The following is a 25,257-nucleotide window of genomic DNA, read 5'->3' as shown; positions in this document are numbered from 1 at the left end:
GAACCTAGTATGACGACTGGCATTATTTAGTCACATCCTGCTGGTGGTCAGATTGTTTTGTTACGGAGCTGTGGGATGAGTTCCCAACATCGTACCTGTATCCAATTCCAGTAAATCAGCAATGTTTTTAAACGATCCTAGGCGGCTTGCCGAGATATTGACTTGCTGCCATTTGACAGTTTGTATATCCCTTCACTTCTAGTCCTTGTTTTTTTTCGTTTGTCTGCCTCGTACCACGGATTTGTCTCGGGTTTTTTTCTTTATCGATCCCGACCTACTGTCACGGACCCTTTTTGTGTCTCCCTTTTCACTATCGCGTGTTTTTTTTTTTTTTATGTGTGATCAATAATCCCTTTTACGCAATCCCTATGTTATTGTTGTCTGCTTGCTGTCTGAAGTGAGCCACGTTTTATAAGTATGTTATTTATATATACTATATATAATGTTATTAGAAACACATATATTATTGCCATTAATTTAAAAATCTATAATATTTAGGACATGTTTTGACCTATGGAGGGAACCATGTTTTACGCACACAATGCACGCAGGGAGATTACGATGCGGTTGAGCTGGACTGGCAGAATAGCTGTGCTAGCTAGCAAGCGAAGCTAGTTTCACGACTGGCATAATTTTGTCACATTCTGCTACTGGTCAGATTGTTTTGTTAGGGAGCTGTGGGATGAGTTCCCAACGTCGTGCCCGTATCCAATTCCACCTAATCAGCAGTGTTTTTAAAAGATCCTAGGCGGCTTGCCGAGATATTGACTTGCTGCCATTTGACAGTTTGTGTATCCCTTCACTTCTAGTTGCATCATTACCTTCTTTTTTTCGTTTGTCTGCCTCGTACCACGGATTTGTCTCGGTTTTTTTTCTTTATCGATCCCGACCTACTGTCACGGAACCTTTTTGTGTGTCCCTTTTCAGTATCGCGTATTTTTTTTGTGTGTGTGTGATCAATAATCCCTTTTACAAAATCCCTATGTTATTGTTATCTGCTTGCTGTCTGAAGTGAGCCGCGTTTTATAATTCCGACTTTCAGTAGCAAAATTAGTGGTGTTTCCCCCACCTCCAACACATTGACGTCTTTTTACATTATTCACATTGGCTGTTGCTGGCCGGAAAAAAATAAATCTTCTTATATCCCTCCTCTTTGAAGGGGCGGAGGAGGCGGCATGTTGTCAACATGAATCTGTCGGGGTTGTGTGAGTGTGGGTGGGGTTTTTTTTGTGTGTGTGATCAATAATCCCTTTTACACCCTATGTTATTGTTATCTGCTTGCTGTCTGAAGTGAGCCGCGTTTTATAATTCCGTGGTCAAGCCAGCCGCACTTTCTTTTCGGTTACGTTTACCTTTCAGGTTTTACAGCACAGACAGGTAACGCATGTGTGTTGCGATTGCTTTATATGGAAAATCATGATGCTAACGCAAGGGCGTTGGTTTGGGCTCAACATTGGTAAGGAGGATATAACAACTTGCATGTACACTTTTTGCAGGGACATTAATAAGACCAAAAACATTATTGAACAGGGGTCAGGGCTACATTTCTCACAAATATGAACCTAATTAATTGATAGGCTAAATGATCAATGCAAAATAAATGTCTATCAACTTATTCTAACTTTCATGTGTATTGGTTCAGGTGATACATGGTTTGATTCAAACCTTTGTTTTGAATAACTACTAAAGAAACATTTTGAAACGCAAGTCCGTTTATTAGAAAAATGTGTCCACTTCTGGGGGACAATGGACCCCTAGAATCAAACTAAAGTATTGTAATATTAAAGTGATTTGGGAAAAAAAAATAATGAAAAAAAAAAAGACATTTCCAAGGACCGATCTATCTGAGGCATACTAGACTACCCCAAGACTCGAACCAGTGTACTGTCAAGAAATTCTGATGTGTGATTTCATTTCAAAGATTTATTTTTTCATGTATCATGTTCATGTCAGTTCATGCTCATGTCAGTGTCCCCCTGAAGTGGCCTGATCGCAGTAGTTTTGCAGGTTAGCAAGTTCACACCGTTTAAAGTGATGCTAACTCTGACGCAGGTCAGACTTTCAGTAGCAAAATTAGTGGTGTTTCCCCCACCTCCAACACATTGACGTCTTTTTACATTACTCACGTTGGCTGCTGCTGGCCGGGAAAAAAAAAAAAAAATCTTCTAATATCCCTCCTCTTTGAAGGGGCGGAGGAGGCGGCATGTTGTTAACATGAATCTGTCGGGGTTGTGTGAGTGTGCGTGTGTCTGTGTGGCGGGGGAAAGAAATTTGGACCAGGACATTCAGCAAGTGAAAAGGGATAAATGTAAGTCTGAACATAATGAAAATGATACATTGAATAATAGTAGTGTCTATTCTATCCGTACAACATATGGGACGACAATCTAAATTACCTATATAACTGGACTCATCATATAATGCAAATAAGGTTGCTTAAAAGTTGGTGGGGACAATTTGAGCATCATGAAAAGGTGGTAGTGTTATGTCCCCACCGTCCCTATGCAAACCTACGCCCTTGTGCCTAACGTTAAGCGGAAGTATAGTCCTGTGGTCTACGAGTTTGTCTGTCACGCGGGAAACGCAGGTTTGAATCCCCCTGCTTGCTTTTGTTGCTCGTTTTGTGAAATATCGACGGTGCTGTCCTGCTCATCACTTTTCCGCTTGGGTTCAAATTGGAAGGGCAGAACCAAAAATACATGTTTATGCAGCTAAAGAGTGACACTCTGGTAGCCTGGCAGTACCCAGTGACGTCACTGAGCCCAGAGTGCATTGCGTCGTCAACAAAAAAGGCGACCCTATAGCTAAACTAATTTTAAAAATTCTATTAAAACGAAAACATTAAGAGGGGTTTGAATATCCAATTATCATAACTAATACTAACATTTATCTTTTAAGAATTACATGTCTGTCTATCAGTGGTACCCTTTAAGGTCGTGTTTTTCAACCGGTGTGCTGCAGCACACTACAGTAGTGTGCCATGAGAGATCGTCATGTGTGCTGCCAGAAATTATCCACTATCGCCGTTTTAAAAATAATTTATGTCATTATTAGGTTGACCCCTGGCAGTATTTTGAAGGACACTCAGCCTTGTTAAGACTACGCGGACGTCGTCGAGCAGAGTTGGAGTAGAAAGAAGTAGGTGCAGGCGATTGAGTTATTGCTCGTGTCGCGTTCAAGAATTGCTCGGATTTTTAGCCATCAACCACCTTGCTGTCCATGACAATGTGTTGGACTGAAACGCAGGTGGAGGATTGATGGTCATATGGATAAAATGGAAGGGATACTTTCGCTTTAGAGTGATCACTCGTTTTTCTCGGTTAATTGGTACCAGAACCCGCCGCGATAAGTGAAAAACCGCAAAGTAGAAACCCCCAGCAAAATATATATATATATATATATATTAGGGCTGTCAAAATCATCGCGTTAACGGGCGGTAATTCATTTTTTAAATTAATCACGTTAAAATATTTGACGCAATTAACGCACATGCCCCGCTCAAACATTAAAACGACAGCACAGTGAAATGTGAACTTATTGTGTTTTTTGGGGTTTTGTCGCCCTCTGCTGGCGCTTGTGTTCGACTGATTTTATAGGCTTCAGCACCCATGAGCATTGTGTAAGTAATTATCGGCATCAACAATGGCGGACTACTAGTTTATTTTTGGATTGAAAATTTTACAAATTTCATTAAAACGAAAACATTAAGAGGGATTTTAATATAAAATTTCTATAACTTGTACTAACATTTATCTTTTAAGAACTACAAGTCTTTCTATCCATGGATCGTTTTAACAGAATGTTAATAACGGTAATGCCATCTTGTTGAATTATTGTTATAATAAACAAATACAGTACTTATGTACCGTATGTTGAATGTACAGTATATATCCATCTTGTGTCTCATCTTTCCATTCCAACAATAATTTACAGAAAAATATGGCATGTTTTATAGATGGTTTGAATTGCGATTAATTACGATTATTTAATTTTTAAGCTGTAATTAACTCGATTAAAAATATTAATCGTTTTACACCCGTAATATATATATGTATATACAGTATATATTTTTGTTTTGTTTTTGTGTGTGTTCAATGTATATATTTAGATTTAGCATTGGAAAGACATATAAGACATGTTTTTATCACTTTTTTTTTCTCCCCAAAGTATAATAAAAAAAAAAAAAAAAACATTTATATTTTCATAAATTAATAAATGTTTTTAAGCACTTCAAATGTAATAATTATAAGTTTTAAACGCTTTACTATTTTTAAACAAGAATAAAGTATAAAAATGCTTGTCTTTATTTAATGCTTCATTGAGTCCACTCAACTCCGCTCCATCCCCTCACTTACACACAATAAGTTGCCACAGCAACTGTTCAACAAGTTAAACGATGATTGACACATGCGGCGCGTTGATGCTGAGGCTTCCAGTGATCTGTGGCAAGATCACACAGAACACTTCTGTCAATCATCTTTTAACTTTAATAAGCAACTCCAGTGCATTGCCTGAACAACAAAGAGCAGGGAAAGGGAGGGAGAGAGACTACATGATTGCTCCTGAGAGCTCATCTGTATTTTGGGGGGGGATTCCCCGATGGACTGCGGACGCGAAGTTTGAAGCGCCAAGTAGCGAGGGATCACTGTATTTACACTTGACGAGTAAGATCAAATCATGTACAGTGGAAGTGCTGTTGCTGCTGCTGTAGTAAAAACTACAGATACCTGGTGTAGTGAAGTAAAAGTAAAAAGTACATATAGACCCTACTCACCTACGTCACAAAATGTCCGTATTTTTTAGACCTATTCTCATTGTTTTCAATTATTCGTGCAAGTTATAGAGCAATTCATGGAAGCCCCGGTGTTATCTGACGCTGTAAACTCATTGGATGCGTTGCATAAAAGGCGTTATGTGGAAAAGCTTCAGTTTATCCATTCGCCAGATCCATATTTGATGCCTAAATCGATGTTTTTCGACCCGCTGTCTTCGCAGTCTTTGCCTGACATCTGCTACCCTGATATTTACAACTATCTTGTCCACACAAAATCAGCCTATTCTCACGAAAGTTTGAAAAACTGTAAGAGCTTGGAGGCTTATAAATGCTACACTGCTGGTTGGGTGAAACAGGTCCTCGTCCACAAAAATTCGGCAGGAATCTATCTTGTGCTCGGGAAGGTGAGTTACGAAATTTTCAATTCAAAATCTTTTGTTCTTGCTAACGTCCACTGTCAAGTCTAATGTATTTCATATCATTTGTCAATGGAGCTAGGGCTTTTAATGTTTATATGGTTTAGCGATAGCACTCTCACTACATACATATATAATATGTAATAAATATGAAGTGCGATAGCACTACTCCAGATTGTCCCTAGTTTTATTTTTTGGCTTTTGACCTCAATAGTGAAATTGTAAATTAATTGTATGACAACTGTCTTATTATCTCCTTATAATTACATATTTTCAGGTAGTTCATTCACAACGTCTGAGTGTATGTTGTCGGCGATTAGCCTAGCAATGATCTTAATTGTGGTTGTTAGCTCAAAACCCTCTAAATATATATTAAATGCATCTTACCAGATCTAAAATGACTATTACATAATCTGTGGTAGTCTTTTGGAGCCCAGTTTTCTCGTCGAATTGCAGCAGTCAATCTCGGTCTCCTCACCAGGTCTCTCGGAATACGGTAAAACTTCAAGTCTCTCCGTCTATCTTCTCTGTTTTTGCAACCGACCGCCACACACGACTTCACCATTTTGATTATTAATGTTAACGAGCAGAAAAACACGCCATAATAGGAGGAATTTACGAAGCGCTAATGCATTAACATGACGAGTAAATGGACAACATGGTGCGGGGGCGTGGCTGTGACGTCACGTGAGTAGGTTCTATTTGTACTCAAGTACAGATACACAAAAATGTACTCACGGACAGTAACAAAGTCCTTTTACTTCGTTACATTCCAACACTGCTTTTCATGTGTATGTACTGTACCAGATAATGCATTCATAAATGTGACTAAATTTTCTAAAAGTGTGTGTGTTGTTGTTTTTGTTGTTGTTGAATTTTGCAAATTTGACCCCTAAAAATTGTTGACTTTCTATCTCTTCTCATGCATGGCTCCTGAACACTTTTTCTGTGGGTCTAGTCATGTGACATACCCATCAAATTGCAGGCCGTGTATTGGATATTGTGTATAATCCAGTTTGTTTACCTTCTCCATAATCCTAAATGCACCACATTTTGCTTTCCTATCTCAGATATTCATCACAACCTCAGTGCATCCCCTGTGGGAGGAAATGCACCGCGTGGGAAGAAAAAAAAGTAGTCAAGCGCGTTAACTGCTAACGCTAGCCACGCGGCCCGTGTGTTAACAGTAGCGGATTAGCGGGGCCGCAATTACGCCGAGTAAATATCACGTGGACTCGCCCCGTTTGTAAAGCTGCGTTAACCTTCACGTGTTTGTCGCCGCTGTTTGTCTGCCATCTTGAACTCGTACAAAAGGTCGCGCCGGCGTCCATCGACTTTACGCCACGTTCATTTTTACGCGGGCGAGACCGCTTGATTAGCTGCTTATAATCTATCACGCCTCCGAGTACCGGCTGGTGCGCGTCCCTCAGGGGCGGACTGTCATCACACACAATATTCAATGCGAGGGGTGAGAAGAACACAGAGTGAATGCAGAGTCTCTTTTTTAGTGGAATTGTTCCCTAGCTGCCAAAGTGCTGCTTGTTGGCAAGTCAGTCAAGCTCACTGTCAACATAGCCATCGGATTTCAGATCTTTACCTGTAATTCAAAGTTAAAAAAGTATTAAAAAACAAAGCAGGTACATTAAAAAAAAACTTGTAAATTGAGTTACTCATATCTAATGGCACACAAATTGGACCTTCTGCAATCAAGTAGGAGAGGATTTAATTGTTTGACCAGTAAATGGTGATCACTGGAATAGATTGTCGAGGCAGGGGGGGGAAAAAAAAAAAAAAAAAAAAAAAAAGAAATGTCAGACTATTTCCCAACTACTGTGCCGTGGGAAATTATCCAATATCCCTTGTATTGAATAATTTCCTGTGGCATAGTAGTTAGGAGTCATATCGTGAGACAGACTTATTTTTTCAAGAGGAGGAAATATGATTTTTATCTAACAAATAAAGCCCCCAAAGATAGCACATTTGAAAGTAATTACAAAGTTACTTTTTGGTCGATATCTTACCAAAAAAACGACATGCTTAAAGTTTACTTCATAAATCTTCGCTGTGCTAGAAGTTTTTAAATGTCACTGAGTGGACTTCAAGCCATTTAATTGCTTTGGTGTTCTGTTAAAAGGATATTAAATATGCAGTACATTTGGGAAATATTTGATAACGCTGACAAACATGAGAGTGGAACACTCCATTGGGTTATTAAAAGATGATCCCGTCCAATACTAAAGGAGATGAGCAATAGAAAGTCGATCGCTGTCAATGCCGGCGAATGAGTTGTGTGAGGGTTCTGAGCATAGGTGAGTAGAGTAGCCAAAATTTTTACTCAAGTAGATGAACATTACTTCTAAATAATATTACTCAAGTAAAAGTGGCCTTTTCTCCGTAAAAAAGCTGTACAAAAGACATCGCCGCCAGCAGCACAAAGTCAACAGCAGCTAAAATTACTGTTTACATTGACTGACTTTGGGCTGATATACTGTGGGGCAAATAAGTATTTAGTCAACCACCAATTGTGCAAGTTCTCCCACTTGAAAATATTAGAGAGGCCTGTAATTGTCAACATGGGTAAACTTCAACCATGAGAGACAGAATGTGGGAAAAAAAACAATCACATTGTTTGATTTTTAAAGAATGTATTTGCAAATCATGGTGAAAAATAAGTATTTGGTCAATACAAAAAGTTCATCTGGATACTTTGTTATGTACCCTTTGTTGGCAATAACAGAGGCCAAACGTTTTCTGTAACTCTTCACAAGCTTTTCACATACGGTTGCTGGTATTTTGGCCCATTCCTCCATGCAGATCTCCTCTAGAGCAGTGATGTTTTGGGGCTGTCGTTGGGCAACACGGACTTTCAACTCCCTCCACAGATTTCTATGGAGTTGAGATCTGGAGACTGCAGGTTAGGCCACTCCAGGACCTTGAAATGCTTATTACGAAGCCACTCCTTTGTTGCCCTGGCTGTGTGTTTGGGATCATTGTCATGCTGAAAGACCCAGCCACATCTCATCTTCAATGCCCTTGCTGATGAAAGGATATTTTCACTCAAAATCTCTCAATAGATGGTCCCATTCATTCTTTCCTTTACACAGATCAGTCGTCCTGGTCCCTTTGCAGAAAAACAGCCCCAAAGCATGATGTTTCCACCCCCATGCTTCACAGTGGGTAAGGTGTTCTTCGGATGCATTCAGTATTCTTTCTCCTCCAAACACGAGAACCTGTGTTTCTACCAAAAAGTTCTATTTTGGTTTCATCTGACCATAACACATTTTCCCAGTCCTCTTCGGGATCATCCAAATGCTCTCTAGCAAAGCGCAGACCGGCCTGGACGTGTACTTTCTTCAGCAGGAAGACACATCTGGGAGTGCAGGATTTGAGTCCCTTGCGGCGCATTGTGTTACTGATAGTAGCCTTTGTTACTGTGGTCCCAGCTCTCTGTAGGTCATTCACTAGGTCCCTCCGTGTGGTTCTGGGATTTCTGCTCACCGTTCTTGTTATCATTTTGACGCCACGGGATGAGATCTTGAATGGAGCCCTAGATCAAGGGAGATTATCAGTGGTCTTGTATGTCTTCCATTTTCTAATATTTGCTCCCACAGTTGATTCCTTTACACCAAGCGTTTTACCTATTGCAGATTCAGTCTTTCCAGCCTGGTGCAGGTCTACAATTTTGTTTCTGGTGTCCTTCGACAGCTCTTTGGTCTTGGCCATAGTGGAATTTGGAGTGTGACTGACTGAAGTTGTAAACAGGTGTCTTTTATACCGATAATGAGTTAAAACAGGTGCCATTAATACAGGCAACGAGTGGAGCCTCGTTAGAAGAAGTTACACCTCTTTGACAGCCAGAAATCTTGCTTGTTTGTAGGTGACCAAATACTTATTTTCCACTCCTATTTGGAAATAAATTCTTTCAAAATCAAAAAATTTGATTTTCTGTTTCTTTTCCCACCTCCTGTCTCTCATGGTTGAGGTTTCGCAATTGGTGGTTGACTAAATACTTATTTGCCCCACTGTAGCAATTTAATTTCATTATGTTTCCAGTTTAAATTTGCCATCGTTCCAGTTTGCCTTGTTGATAATTTCAATATTTTTTTACCACTCGCCAACCAACACAAAACTTGAAACCTTGGCAGCAAATGGAAACTTAGTAGCCATGTCCAAATGAAACTTTAAAGCTTTATTCAGATGAATATAGCAGCATTCCATGTTCTCATCACGCTTAAATCTGTCAAAAGCCATCCGAGGTGTGCGACCCCTACAACTGAGCCGACAGTAACACAAGCGGCATGGCAAATGTTGCAAATGTTCAATATGGGCCAATAAGTGTCAGCCGAACGCCTCGCAAAGCAAGACGGACGGCCTTCTCGGCGAGATCGGAGCAGTTTTCCGCGCCGACGGCGAAAGGATGACAATATCCGTCACGTTTAAACAATAAGCGCAGACACTCGCCCGACCGTAATCAAGGTAAATGACGGCAGCGTTCGCCTCCCGCAGGGGAGGTTAACAAGCCCTTCATCTCACCAAGATGAGTGAGACAACTTTTTTTTTTTTTTTTTGTCTTGGAAGACGAAAAAAACCCGAGACCGCCTTGACCTCCGCTGCAGGGCCACTTTGCGACGATGGCTATAAATCAACGGGGCCCGTAACAGACGCACTTCTCCGCGAAATCAGATCAAGCGCTTGCGTCGTGAAGCACTTAAAGGACTTTTTCTCCAATGCTTCATGCTGGAGACTCAATAAAAGGCAAGAAAAAAGAGGGGGCGGGAAATGTCCAGACTTGACTTTGTGGCAGTCGCAATCGCATCTGGAATCGCTGCACTTGTACTCAAACGAGATCAAAGTACTAAAAAGCAGCCCGCGGAAGCCATTTTTCTTGGTGGAGAGGGCGTACGGGCTCGAGAAAAGAGACAAAGTGTGGATTCGGGGCTTTAACCTTCTGTTTTTGTTGGTTTAGAAACCCAAATAGACACAAAAAAAGTATAGTTTTTCTCAAGGGCGTAGGTTTGGTCTCAACATTGGTAGGGACAATATAACAGCATAACCTACATGTCCACTTTTTGCTTGGGACGGAACATTAATAAGACCAAACAGATTGGGTAAACGGGGGTCAGGGCTACATTTCTCATGAATATGAACCTAATTAATTGATAGGCTAAATTCAGGGCCGGCCTAGCCTATACGCAGACTATGCAGATGCTTAGGGCCCCTGACCACTAGGGGGCCCCCCATCTGGCAATTGTTTAATTTATACTCTATTTTGTTTACTACAGTTTGCTTTATTTGACTTTTGTGAGTTTTGATACTTGATTACAAGCTTAAAAAAAAATAAAAGTTCTTCCTTAACTTCTTTCTTTCCTCTTTTAGAAAAAGGTTTGGCGCTATCTACTGTAAGTACTGACAGTCATTTGGGGTGAGAAGTTTGAAGTATGCAGTGCAACAATATCTGATTAATATACAAATTACGGACGTATGTATGGGTTTCACAGTACACTGTGACGAAATGGTGGGCCAAAAATATGGGCCCCTTTGCATTATTTTGCTTAGGGTCCTCAAATGGCCTGGGCCGACCCTGGCTAAATTATCAATGCAAAATAAACCTGTATTGACTTATACTTTAATGTGTATTGCTTCAGGTGATAAACAAAATAAATCTGTATTGACTAATATTTTAATGTGTATTGGTTCTGGTGATAAACTGTTCGATTCAGACCTTTGTTTTGAAAAACTACTAAAAGACTTTGAAAACTTCAAGAATAAATGTCTGGATTTTTTTTCGTGAATTTAAATTGCAGTATTTGAACATAAATTATATTAACATACAAATGTTAATCATCTCTTAACTAACCAGGAATGCAAAAAAATTAGGGCTGTCAAACGATTAAAATTTTTAATCGAGTTAATTACAGCTTAAAAATTAATTAATCGTAATTAATCGCAATTAATCGCAATTCAAATCATCTATAAAATATGCCATATTTTTCTGTAAATTATATATATATATATTCTGTAAAATAATTTGTTGGAATGGAAAGATAAGACACAAGATGGATATATATATTTAATATACGGTACATAAGGACTGTAGTGGGCATTTCACTCTACTGTCATTTAAATCTGTCTATGCTGTCCTCACTCCGAAACGTCTACTTTTTCCAAAGCTAGACAGCTAGTGAAGGACGCCTTAATAATCTGACTTCTTCCTTTTTCATCTGATTTATTAATAAAATGGCCTCAAACCATTGTCCTCTTTAGACCGTAGTGAAACTACAAAAAAAAAAGTACACAAGCATTGCATTAGCAACAACGTTAGCTTAGCACGCTATACAGGTTCACTAAACATAAACAAAAAGCGTCTCATACAAAAAATATAACATTTCGCTTACTAACATAATATGTACATTCTTTACAACAACCATACTTACGGACAAATCTTGTCCAAGGATCATATAAGCACAACATTACAACGTAGGCGTCAGCCCGAGACGTCGTGCAGCCATATTGAACTGGCAAGAAAGCAATAAACCATGTCGCAAAGCGACCACAAGAGTTCGCTGTTAGACAGCACAAAAAACCTTGCTGTAAAACTTACCAAAAGGCAGAATACTGTCTTAGCGGGACATGTGCGTTAATTGCGTCAAATATTTTAACGTGATTGATATAAAAAATTAATTACCGCGCGTTAAAATTATCGTGTTGACAGCCCTAAAAAAATATATAAATTTGTCTTAAGACTACTCAACATTATGTGTCTAAATAAAGAAATTAAAAATAACTGAATAAAATTCGTTGTCAGGGATCAACAAAAAAAAAAAGTTGAGTAAGTTTAATAAGTGTTAACAGCTTCCTACTTGTATTTTGCAGGTTAGCAAATTCACACAGTTTAATGTCAACTCTGTGGTCGGACTTTTCGTAGCAAAATTAATAGTGTGTTCCCCACCTCCACAACATTGATTTCTTTTTACACTACATACAGTGGCTGCTACTGCTAGTGGTCGAAAAAAAATTCAAAGGGGGCGGAGGAGGTGGCATGTTGTTACATGTTGCATTTTTGTGAGGGCTGTTAGTGTCTGTGTTGGGGGGTTGGCGGGGTCAAGTCATCAGCCAATCAAACGTGCGTTTGAAGGGGAAAAAAATGGACTGGCACATTCAGCAAGTCAAAGGATGTAAATGTAAGCCTGAACATAATCCAAATCACTTAATAATGGTAGGGTCAATTTATCCTTACAACATTTGGGAAGACATTCTAAATTACCTATATAAGTAAAGTCATTATATAATGCAAATAAGGTTGCTTAAAAGTTGGTGGGGACAATTTGAGCATCCTGAAATGTTGCTAGTGTTATGTCCCTACTGTCCCTTTGCAAACCTACGCCCTTGGTTTTTCTCCATGTGTGCCTTGTATTTCCCATACAGGTGATGGTTTGAGTCATATTTTACATTTAATAACTTGTTAAAAAAGTAAAGCTAACAGCCATCATTTCAGGATATCGTTATTAGGATTGTGACAATATGGTGACTTTGTATCCCAATAGGTTGTCGATGCCCTCGCCAAGAATTGATATGTCATGTTTAATAAATATTCTAATAGTTTGCTACCAACATTTTTCACAAGACCAACATTTTCCACTAGAAGAGTGTCGATGTTTACTCATTTGCTGCCATTGACAGTGTTAGACGCCCAATTCATTTTGACAGGAGTGGTGAATGAACGTTGTCAACAACACTCATAAAGAGCATTCAAAGCCAGTCTTCCCCATTCACCACTGCTAACAATACGCATCTAATTGTGTTATGTAAGATTGACTTTTTTGGTATAATTGTGCATCCAAAATGTTCATCAATTGTGAACGTGTTCTCGCAGACTTCACTATCAGTTGACGAGACAGCTCCTACAGACATTGCGCCATGGCTTTCCGTAGGGGGCCGGGCCAGGAAGAGCATCGCGGAAGCTTTCACTGCGATAAACCTACCACACGCTGGATTTAGTTGGAAAGAGGACGAAAGTTTTAGGGCATACAAGCAGGCGAGAGTGTCTCAAGAGTGATTTGTTCGAGGATTCAAGGTAATTGTTATATAGCACCATGAATGTACTTTGAAATGTTGAGAAAAAATGAAATGAATGGAAAAAAATGTGCGTAATTTTAGCTTGAGAGGTTGTCTGCTTTTAACCAAGAATCTACACTGTTTTGCCTTCATATCAATAGAAATTCCTGGATTTACGCATTTATTTACAAGAATTTTCATTGGCGTACCACAAGCAACACGTCACTTTCGCTCATTAATATTCATGACATTAGCTACTGTTGCTAAGTAGGGACAAGCCACGGTTTGTCCCTAATAGGAAATGAATGGAAATCGTGTACGAAGGAGATGTTTACAGAGCTAAACCTACCAATTCTCTCTGAAAATGATGTGCCTGGTGCCAAATTGACTGGCAAAGATGTGGAAGAACATAAAAATGTTCAGTTAAAAAGATGGCTTTAGTGTCAAAGGCTGAAAAAGACAAAAAAAAACGAGATGATCTAAGCATAACTTTAGCTTTTTTATCGACGCGACTGACAATGACATTCTCCTGTTTCAACAAGCTATCCTTTACCATTAGCCCTGTCTTTCTTATATATTCTCTGACCGTTCTTGGGGGTAATTTAGTTAGCTTTGTGTAGCGATCGCAAATGCTACTCAGTGACAGCCAACGAACACTTAATTTTTCATTGATAACACATCTTAATTCTATAATTTATTCACACTTCTCCCTTACTAAAGTTGTTTTATATAGATATATATATATAAAACAAACGGTAACAGTGGCAGTCAGATACCATTGTAATTCTATTCAGGTCATTCATTGTCAGACAGAAGCAGTACGGCACATCGTTACGCTAAAAAAAAAAAAAAAAGTTAAAAATATAAAAAGGGCTTACCTCTTTGTCCTCTGAAAGACCATGCCAACCCAACATAATGTTTACTGCATAAGAAATGTGAATGGATTCACCGAGCCGGTGTTAAAGTCCGCGCAAGTTGATTCGGTCTTCACATTTTTTCCTCCCGAGTTTTTGGTTTCCGGAAACGTATGAAGAAAACATCCTTCATGTGTCGTAATGTCTAGAATCGTTTCTACAAGTTCCAAAAAAAGCAATGCGTGATCGGCATGTTCGTTTTTGAAATATTACCGGAGAAAAGGAGCACAAATTACGTTGTGTCTATGCGAGGGCGGGTCTATAATATCCCACTTTGGCTTTACTTCCGCTTTACGATGCGACGTCACGGTCTAAAAATAGCCTGCGTGCGGTACGACATTGACAAAGCTATTTGTTTTACTACGGCAGCCGCCACATTGAAATACAGACTAGCGTCATACTTGGAAATATTTACGTTAAATGAATAATAACTGCCCTTTTTTCAATTTTAACCAAGTATCTAGACTGTTTTACGTTCATATCCATAAAAAAATTCAGGGATTTCAACTTGAAAAGCTTTTGATTTGTGATGGCTGCCATGTTGGATTTTTCATCCATACACAGTAGCGTAACTTTACATTGAAATAATCAGGTCATTTTCGGCCAACTGAATTTACTGCCATTTTAAGTTTTTGTTATACTTATTTAAAATAAATAATCGGGATTTCATTAGGGAATGAGTTCGAATTTTTCTTTAATGCCTCTGCTCATATATGCCTAAGGGGAGGATCCTGTTTTGGCTGTAGGTCCCTAGCAGCTTTGGTTTCGAAAATATTTCAATTTTATATTTTTGAAAATAGGCCCCCTACGGAGCGGCCCCGCACCCCGTTTCCCGTCAGCTGATCGTGAAGTCTATGGTTTTCTTCAAAAATCTTTTTTTTTTTTCAGCCATTTGCTCTTCTTTGTTCCCCAAAAGTGGAGTGAGTGAATAACAAGTAGAGAACATTAAGAAAGTAAATTTAATGACTGCAAAGCTATCAGTAAAGACGTTAATTCACTGTCAATGAGAGTTTTAAAAGTAAAAAATACCCGTGTGAGCTTAGATATTTGACTTCTATAGTCATCAATGAGGGTGAATTAACCATGTCAGCCATGTTGTTTCTTATTTAAACCATGTTTTAAGACTGCCTGGACAGAGGTCTCAAGCTCATGCTAACTGTGTTGTTCTTCTTGAGGAAGACGCTAACTAAAATTGCTAGGCTTCTGTTATTCGAGGACTGATCAGAATGAAATTCGATAGGCATACCAAAGGATGGATATGCATCGATCCTTGGAGTTAGATTTTGATTTTGATTTTTTTTGACTGAGGGCCTATTTAGTCGCGGACCTAAAATCGTTTCTGAAATTTGTTTGCTATATTCTACGTATGCATACACATCGATCCTCAGAGCCCTATTTCTATTATATGTCTCAGAGCCGATTCATTACAATTATTAGTTGCAGACTTATTGTTGCCTGTAGATTCCGAATAAGCCAATAGAGGGAGCCGAGGAGTTGTAGCTCATCTTGAACTTTTTAAACTAACTTTTTTAACTCACTCGCTACCAATGTTGGAGATCAAGGTTTAATCCATTTGAACCGTTCAAATAGGTTGGAAGTTTCATCGTTTTTAAAATGACACACGTCGAAGTGAGCTTCACTGCCACCTGTTGTTAACTGGAACTTGATTTTTTATTTTATCGCTTTAGATTTAAAAATCAAAATTAAATTAACGTGACTTTTTTTGTTTATGGTTGGAGTGAATCACAAAAGTCACATTGCAACACACACACGCACACACACCAACACGAGATGTTCAATCAAAAAGAAATAACGAAATAATTTTTCAGATTTTGCAACATTTAACTATAATTAAGCCTTTACAGGACAGTGGTCGCTACAGTGGGTGGCTATTCAAAAATTGACAACGAAGACCTTTAACCCTTAATTTGCCACGATTAACGTTATTTTCTAGATTATTAATAGCGATTACATTACATGATTTTCATAAAATTATAAATCCATAATAATGCAATGTTAAAAGCTAAATAATTTAAATCAAAATGAATAAAATTAGATATACACGCAGGTCACAGCGCTCAGTAACACACTAAAGTGGATGTTTTCTCAAAGTATTTAACTCATTACTTGCCAATCACGGTGATAGTTGTTCGCTTCATTTACGTAAACTGGGAAGACGGACCATGAACGCTCATCCTTCGGTGCCATTGACGGCACAGGACGTCCAATTCATTTTGACTGTCAAAATGGATTAGACGTTTAGCGTTGTCAATAACAGCCAATGAGTTAAATCAGGGGAAAAAAACTATCATAATTTGCGCATTAAATGATAATTCAACTGTATTTTACCTAAAAAGTTAAACACAAGTTAAAGCCTCACTAAAATTATGAACATTTGATTTAGTGCCGACTAAGCCCCTAACACAGCTTGAGAATCATTGCTCCAGGCGATTAAAAATACAATTATTCTTGTTGTTTTATGATCACCTCCTACGGGGTTAAGACATGGTGTGTTAGGCGAGGACATTTTCAGCCCTTTCTGGGTGGAAAAACAGTGCCAACAAAAGCCAGGCATTGGCAGGAGGTGTGTATCGACAGGATTGTTCGGCCTTGGCGGAGGTCCAGGGTGCATCGTAGCAGCAAATAAAAGCAGACCGAGGGACGTGATGCAAAATAATACAGCCGTGACTCACGGGGAATCTTTCTGTGTGTGCGAGCACACACATACAGTACACACACACACGCTGCAACTAAAAGCCTCAAGAAATACATAATGGAGGAGATTCATCATTATTAGAAAAGAAATTAAACCTTGTCAAGCAGTTGACTGACAACCCAGTGATGTCGAGCGTTTAATGTAATCATAATGACAACAATTAAAAATAATAATAGAGGATTTTTTTTTAGAATTATGAAAAGGGAAAATAGTCAGAATAATAGAAAAACAGCTGTTAACATAAAAAACATTAATTAAGAGCTTGTGTGTTTAAAAATTTAGACAAAGTCTTTTGGAATCATAATTTTTTTTTTAATAATAAATAGAACTAGTTATGAAAAAGAGGTTCATATTAATGAATATGTGTATAATATGCACAAAAATCAATAAAATTACAGTCAAAAAATGTAAATTAAATGATTAAAAATGCAAATAGAGGGAGGAAATTACACATAATACACTATCTTATGTACATTTAAAAAAGGTATACTAGCAGGTATAAAAAGTGAAATATATATATATATATATATATATATATATATATATATATATATATAAAATTACTAAACACTGTATTACTTATAGCTATTATGAATATTATGTCCAGTCAAATTTACAGTGTGTAAGGCCTTAATCACAAAAAGACCTAAAGTTAAAAATTGCTGTACTAAATATATAAATAATAAAAAAAATAAAGAAAAAATATGTAAGAAATGTTTCCCAAAAATTCCCAAAATATTCATACAAAGCATTATTTCAATTAAAAAATGGATTGATCAAAAATTTAAGAAACTTATGAAGATATTTATCATTAAAAAGTGGAAAATTAATCCACTAATTAACACAAATTGGTACATAGAGACAGAATTCAATATTGTAAAGTTGAAAGTAAACAGAAAAAAATTACACAAACTAAAATACAATAAAAATAAAAAATGTATAAACAACCCAATATACAATTAAACTTCCAAACAAACCATTTCAAGCACTATTATTTTGAAGGATGGTGACGTCACTGTTGATGAACTTTAACTTCTCAACCAAATACTTTCGATTTACTGGTTGATTTTAGTATGAACCCACAACACCTAATGCATATACTGCATTGCATTCATTATGATTATCACCATGGTGAAAAAGATTAAACACTGCTGACCTGGCGTGCACGCGCGTCAACTTCCAAACTTAGAGCGCTCCCGGCAGAGGCGGCGGCAGCATCCACGCGACTTCACCCGCGGAGCATCATGGCCAAGGTCCTGAAAGGTAAGCCAGCGCAGGCGTGGAGATCTCCGTTCCTCCTGACACTCAAACCTTCAACGGTATCTTCCGCTCACAGGCGAAAAGCTACTCGTCACGCTGGCCGATTATCCTGGCGGTAGGGGTCCGGGAAAAGGATGGAGCGGGAGAGGGTCCGTCTGGCTCAGCTGCTTGCTCCGGGAGCCGACGTGCACTCGCCAGCTGATGAAGTGCGCATCCCGCCGCTCGCCGCTGCTCAGCCAATCAGCGGGCGGAGTGGGCAGAGCGGGGAGAGGTGAAAGAGAGATGGATGATGAAGAGGAGGGGAGGGTCTTATGCTGTTGATGATGATGGTGGTGACGACGATGATGATGATGGCGGTGCGATCTCCTGCAGGTGCTCAGCGTGCTAACAGCTGTGTTGAATTGACTAACAAGTGGCTCCGCATCCTGGAAAAGAGATCATCAGTTCACGGGTTCATGAAAACATTGTTGAATGGAAAAAAAAAAAAAACAAGTTGAGTCATGTGGAGGGACAAGTTAAATATGAAAAAACAACAAAAACCTTGTAGACGTCCAATCCATTTGAACTGGGAGGGTGGCAGCGAATGAACATCGTTCATTCGCTGCCACCCTCCCACTTCAGATGGATTGGACGTCCATTGCCTTCAGTGGCACCCGATGAGTTAAAAATTAAAATGTGTTCTTCCTCTGGCCAACATGTACAGTGCCTTGCAAAATTATTCGGCCCCCTTGAATCTTGCAACCTTTCGCCACATTTCAGGCTTCAAACATAAAGATATGAAATTTAATTTTTTTGTCAAGAATCAACAACAAGTGGGACACAATCGTGAAGTGGAACAACATTTATTGGATAATTTAAACTTTTTTAACAAATAAAAAACTGAAAAGTGGGGCGTGCAATATTATTCGGCCCCTTTACTTTCAGTGCAGCAAACTCACTCCAGAAATTCAGTGAGGATCTCTGAATGATCCAATTTTGTCCTAAATGACCGATGATGATAAATAGAATCCAACTGTGTGTAATCAAGTCTCCGTATAAATGCACCTGCTCTGTGATAGTCTCAGGGTTCTGTTTAAAGTGCAGAGAGCATTATGAAAACCAAGGAACACACCAGGCAGGTCCGAGATACTGTTGTGGAGAAGTTTAAAGCCGGATTTGGATACAAAAAGATTTCCCAAGCTTTAAACATCTCAAGGAGCACTGTGCAAGCCATCATATTGAAATGGAAGGAGCATCAGACCACTGCAAATCTACCAAGACCCGGCCGTACTTCCAAACTTTCTTCTCAAACAAGGAGAAAACTGATCAGAGATGCAGCCAAGAGGCCCATGATCACTCTGGATGAACTGCAGAGATCTACAGCTGAGGTGGGAGAGTCTGTCCATAGGACAACAATCAGTCGTACACTGCACAAATCTGGCCTTTATGGAAGAGTGGCAAGAAGAAAGCCATTTCTCAAAGATATCCATAAAGACTCGTTTAAAGTTTGCCACAAGCCACCTGGGAGACACACCAAACATGTGGAAGAAGGTGCTCTGGTCAGATGAAACCACAATGGAAATTTTTGGCCACAATGCAAAACGATATGTTTGGCGTAAAAGCAACACAGCTCATCACCCTGAACACACCATCCCCACTGTCAAACATGGTGGTGGCAGCATCATGGTTTGGGCCTGCTTTTCTTCAGCAGGGACAGGGAAGATGGTTAAAATTGACGGGAAGATGGATGCAGCCAAATACAGGAACATTCTGGAAGAAAACCTGTTGATATCTGCACAAGACCTGAGACTGGGACGGAGATTTATCTTCCAACAGGACAATGATCCAAAACATAAATCCAAATCTACAATGGAATGGTTAAAAAATAAACGTATCCAGGTGTTAGAATGGCCAAGTCAAAGTCCAGACCTGAATCCAATCGAGAATCTGTGGAAAGAGCTGAAGACTGCTGTTCACAAACACTCTCAATCCAACCTCACTGAGCTCGAGCTGTTTTGCAAGGAAGAATGGGCAAGAATGTCAGTCTCTTGATGTGCAAAACTGATAGAAACATACCCCAAGCGACTTGCAGCTGTAATTGGAGCAAAAGGTGGCGCTACAAAGTATTAACGCAAGGGGGCCGAATGATATTGCACGCCCCACTTTTCAGTTTTTTATTTGTTAAAAAAGTTTAAATTATCCAATAAATTTTGTTCCACTTCACGATTGTGTCCCACTTGTTGATTCTTGACAAAAAATTAAAATTTTATATCTTTATGTTTAAAGCCTGAAATGTGGCAAAAGGATGCAAGATTCAAGGGGGCCGAATACTTTTGCAAGGCACTGTACCCTTCCACTAATGAGTTTATTACTAGTGCACGGCCAACCCATTTGAACCACAGGTCTATAGCAGGGAATGAACGAAAGTATGAATTAAAAAAATAAAAAATGAACATTGAAAAAAAATGAGTGAAATACAAGTAAATTAAGTGACTAATCAGGTGTATATATATATATATATATATATATATACAGTATCAAAAAAGTGAGTACACCCCTCGCATTTCCGCAGATGTTAAGTATATCTTTTCATGGGACAACATTGACAAAATAAAACTTTGACACAATTAAAAGTAGTCTGTGAGCAGCTTATATAATAAAGTTTATTTGTTTCCCCCTCAAAATATAGCCATTAATATCTAAACGCCTGGCACCAAAAGTGAGTACACCCTTATGAAAAACCGCACATCCCTAAATGTCCAAATTGAGTACTGCTTGTCATTTTCCCTCCAAAATGTCATGTGACTTGTTACAGGACCGCTGTCCGCATTGCTGCAGAGCAGGGGTGGGCAAACCGGTCCTTGAGGGCCGTAGTGGGTCCTGGTCTTTGTTCCAACTGATTCAGCACAGACAGTTTAACCAATGAGGTTTCAGTGTAAACAAGACGCACCTGACTGCAATCAAATGATTACACTTGTAAGAAACCAGATTGGTGAAAGACTGTCCTCATGATGGGTATGAACAAAAACCCGCACCCACTGCGGCCCTTTGTGGAATAGTTTGCCCACCCCTGCTGCAGAGATTGAAAAGGTGGGGGGTCAGCCTGTTAGTGCTCAGACCATAGGCCGCACTCTACATCAAATTGGTGTGCATGGCTGTTAACCCAGGAGGAAGCCTTTTCTGAAGACGGTACACAAGAAAGCCCGCAAACAGTTTGCTGAAGACATGTCAACAAAGCACATGGATTACTGGAACCATGTCCTATGGTCTGATGAGACGGACGGGCTTTCTTTTGAACAGTCTTCAGAGGAGGCTTCCTCCTGGGTTGACAGCCATGCACACCAATTTGATGTAGAGTGCGGCATATGGTTTGAGCACTAACAGGCTGACCCCGCACCTCTTCAATCTCTGCAGCAATGCTGACAGCACTCCTGTAACGAGTCACATGACATATTGGAGGGAAAATGACAAGCAGTACTCAATTTGGACATTTAGGGATGTGCGTTTTTTCATGGGGTGTACTCACTTTTGTTTCCAGGGGTTTATATATTAATGGCTATATTTTAAGTGGAAAATAAATTAACTGTATGATACAGTTGGGCAAATAAGTATTTAGTCAACCACCAAATGTGCAAGTTCTCTATCTTGAAAAGATTAGAGGTGTGTAATTGTCAACATGGGTAAGCCTCAACCATGAGAGAGAATGTGGAAAAAAGAAAACAGAAAATCACATTGTATGATTTATAAAGAATTTATTTCCAAATTAGAGTATTTGGTCACCTACAAACAAGCAAGATTTCTGGCTGTCAAAGAGGTCTAACTTCTTCTAACGAGTTCTAACGAGGTTCCACTCGTCACCTGTTTCAATGGCACCTGGTTTAACTCATTATTGGTATAAAAGACACCTGTCCACAGATCAGTCACACACCAAATTCAACTATTGCCAAGACCAAATAGCTGTCGAAGGACACCAGAGACAAAATTGTAGACCTGCACCAGTCTGGGAAGACTGAATCTGCAATAGGTAAAACACTTGATGTAAAGAAATAAACTGTGGGAGAAATTATTAGAAAATGGAAGACATACAAGACCACTGATAATCTTCCTCGATCTGGGACTCCATGCAAGATCTCACCCCGTGGCGTCAAAATGATAAGAACGATGAGCAAAAATCCCAGAACCTCACAGGGGGACCTAGTGAATGACCTGCAGAGAGCTGGGACCACAGTTACAAAGGCTACTATCAGTAACACAATGCGCCGCCAGGGGCTCAAATCCTGCACTGCCAGACGTGTCCCCCTGCTGATGCCAGTACACGTCCAGGCCCGTTTGCGGTTCGCTAGAGAGCATTTGGATGATCCAGAAGAGAACTGGGAGAATGTGTTATGGTCAGATGAAACCAAAATAGAACTTTTTGGTAGAAACACAGGTTCTCGTGTTTTGAGGAGAAAGAATACTGAATTGCATCCGAAGAACACCATACCCACTGTGAAGCATGGGGGTGGAAACATCATGCATTGGGGCTGTTTTTCTGCATAGGGACCAGGACGACTGATTTGTGTAATGGAAAGAATAAATGGGGCCATGTCTCCAGAGATGGAGTGAAAATCTCCCTCCATCAGCAAGGGCATTGAAGATGAGACATGGCTGGGTCTTTAAGCATGGCAATGATCCCAAACATACAGCCAGGGCAACAAGGGAGTGGCTTCGTAAGAAGCATTTCAAGGTCCTGGAGTGGCCTAGCCAGTCTCCAGATCTCAACCCCATAGAAAATCTGTGGAGGGAGTTGAAAGTCCGTGTTGCCTAACGACAGCCCCAAAACATCACTGCTCTAGAGGAGATTTGCATGGAGGAATGGGCCCAAATACCAGCAACAGTGTGTGAAAAGCTTGTGAAGAGTTACAGAAAACGTTTGGTATCCGTTATTGCCAACAAAGGGTACCTAACAAAGTATTGAGATGAACTTTTAATATTAACCAAATACTTATTTTTCACCTTGATTTGCAAATAAATTCTTTAAAAATTAAACAATGTGATTTTTTTCAGTTTTTTTTCCCCACATTCTGTCTCTCATGGTTGAGGTGTACCCATGTTGACAATTACAGGCCTCTCTAATATTTTCAAGTGGGAGAACTTGCACAATTAGTGGTTGACTAAATACTTATTTGCCCCACTGTAAAACCTTGCAAATGGAGGAGCACTGTTGAGATCATAGATATATTCCGGCCGTATTTTTGAGCCAGTTCACTGACACGGATACCACGCTAACATTTTTTCTAATATATCCATCATAGTTTCAATAGTAATCATCAACTTTCTTTTTTCACCACCTAACCTTCTTCAGACCCATGTTAATTTCTCTTACAAGAAATTCCGCCATGCCTCTGTCTTGCGGGAATACAATGAAATTGTGATAAGTTGTCTTTATTCGAGATTGTTATCATACGTTGAGACCGATGACCAGTCAAATTTTACGTCAGATGTCGAAAGGATCATATATTGATATGATTGTATGGCAACGTACCACTGTACAGGGATCCCTCACTACTTCGTGGCCAGTGGCGCCACCAGGGGGTGGCCATGACCCCTCCTACAAAATTGTTGGCCACCCCACTTGACAGTACATCATTAGATTGTAGCACCCTCAGTTATGCATTTCATCCCAAATGCACAGCCAGGCCAACCTGAATTATCGCTTTTTGTTATGGCTTGCCACCCCAAAATATTAAGTGGCCCCAACTGGCAACCCCTATTAAATATTTCTAGGGGCGCCACTGTTCGTGGCCCAACTTTCTTGCCCTCTTTGCATCACATATTTTTTTAATCTTGTTATAGGTATCTTCTGTTGTTCTGTTAGCAAGAGTGTCGAGGATGCACCAAGGACCCAAATGCTTGATAGTTGTGCTCAAACAAAAGTGTTTTATTTTCCGGTTAGTAAAGTTCAAAAAAAGGAATACAGCAACAAAAAAATCACAGCAACAGCTGGACACCAATCAACAGAATCAATTCCAAAAAACAAAAGGCATTGGTTCAAAAAACATCAATCATTGTCAAAGAGGAGCTTACACAAGGAGGTGGCGTCGGACGTGGCAGGATAGCAGACAAACCGACAATGGGCAAGGTTACAAGCAGGCTATTTATACAGAGGGTCACAGGTGGACACGATCAGCCTGATTGGCAAGCGCAGGAAGTAAAGTTAACTCAAATGAGGCACGCCACGACCACAATAAAAGAATCTGACATGAACCAACACAAAACATTAACAAGACTTCTGAGACGTGACAAAGAGTTCTAAAACTTATTTTACTGTACACTTACTTACATCTTTTTTTTTTTTTTTTTTTTTTTTTTTTAAATCTGTCCTGTTCAGCTGTTTGACACAGAGAATGGAAGTCTAAGTGCCCGGATTCTGAACAGTTTTAATGTTTCACATTGAGAGTCTGACATACTCCCATTTTGATCATTCAAAATACCTTTTTATTATGACAAAGCAGCGAACAGGAAGGGATTATGGGGGGACAGAAGAAAAGAAATACAAGAGAAGAAAGAAAAGAAACATACACAAACAACAACAAGAAATACATTGAACATCTAAACTAGTTACTAATATGCTGGTGCTATCGTCAGCGAGATGTATTTCCGGTTTACACCATGTGGGGGCCTATTGGCCAGTGAAAGAGGAGAATGGGGGTGGGGGTGTCTATAAGACTATAAGCTAAGTGATTGAAAGGGGTAGAGTGTACACAAATCAGTTCTGTGATCTAGAACCCAGTAATCGTGTGAATCTCTTATGAGTGTAAGCCCGTTGGCAACCAACCCTACGCCGCCGCATCGCCAATCCCGGCACCGGAACCCCCAACCCGAGCATGCCCTACCACATCCAGCAGCACGCAAGCCCCACCGGGCGCGCGACAGCCACGCAGACGGGCGGAGAAACCGCGCGGGCGCCAACCCAGGGCCACGGCCCCCACCCAGCCAGGCCGGGGAGGGTGGGCGGGCGGTGGGGTGGGGGGGCCATGCACAGCCCATCCCTCCTCCCGCCGCCCAGCAAAGGAGCCATCGTCCCCCCCCCCCCCGGGACCCAGGGTGGTCCCCCGGGCCACCCGCGCGCCCATCAACCGGCCTTCAGGGATGGCAGGAGGA

The 25,257-nt window shown here is 39.9% G+C and overlaps 1 protein-coding gene across 1 annotated transcript in view; it reads right to left on the bottom strand.

Annotated features, from left to right (window-relative positions):
• Positions 1–24,218, bottom strand: part of si:dkey-237h12.3 (teneurin-3) — a 649,923-nt gene extending 625,705 nt beyond the window's left edge. Inside the window, exons 1-2 of the mRNA XM_057849309.1 lie at positions 24,181–24,218; positions 18,032–18,560 (exon numbers count right to left, since the gene is read on the bottom strand). The gene's annotated coding sequence lies outside the window, so the exon portion shown is untranslated. The remainder of the gene's footprint in view (positions 1–18,031; positions 18,561–24,180) is intronic.
• Positions 24,219–25,257: the final 1,039 nt, after the last annotated feature.

The sequence above is a fragment of the Corythoichthys intestinalis genome, chromosome 11 (assembly GCF_030265065.1).
Source record: "Corythoichthys intestinalis isolate RoL2023-P3 chromosome 11, ASM3026506v1, whole genome shotgun sequence".
Taxonomy (NCBI): domain Eukaryota; kingdom Metazoa; phylum Chordata; class Actinopteri; order Syngnathiformes; family Syngnathidae; genus Corythoichthys; species Corythoichthys intestinalis.
Note: the sequence above shows the minus strand (reverse complement) of the source record. Positions and strands in the feature narration are given on the sequence as shown.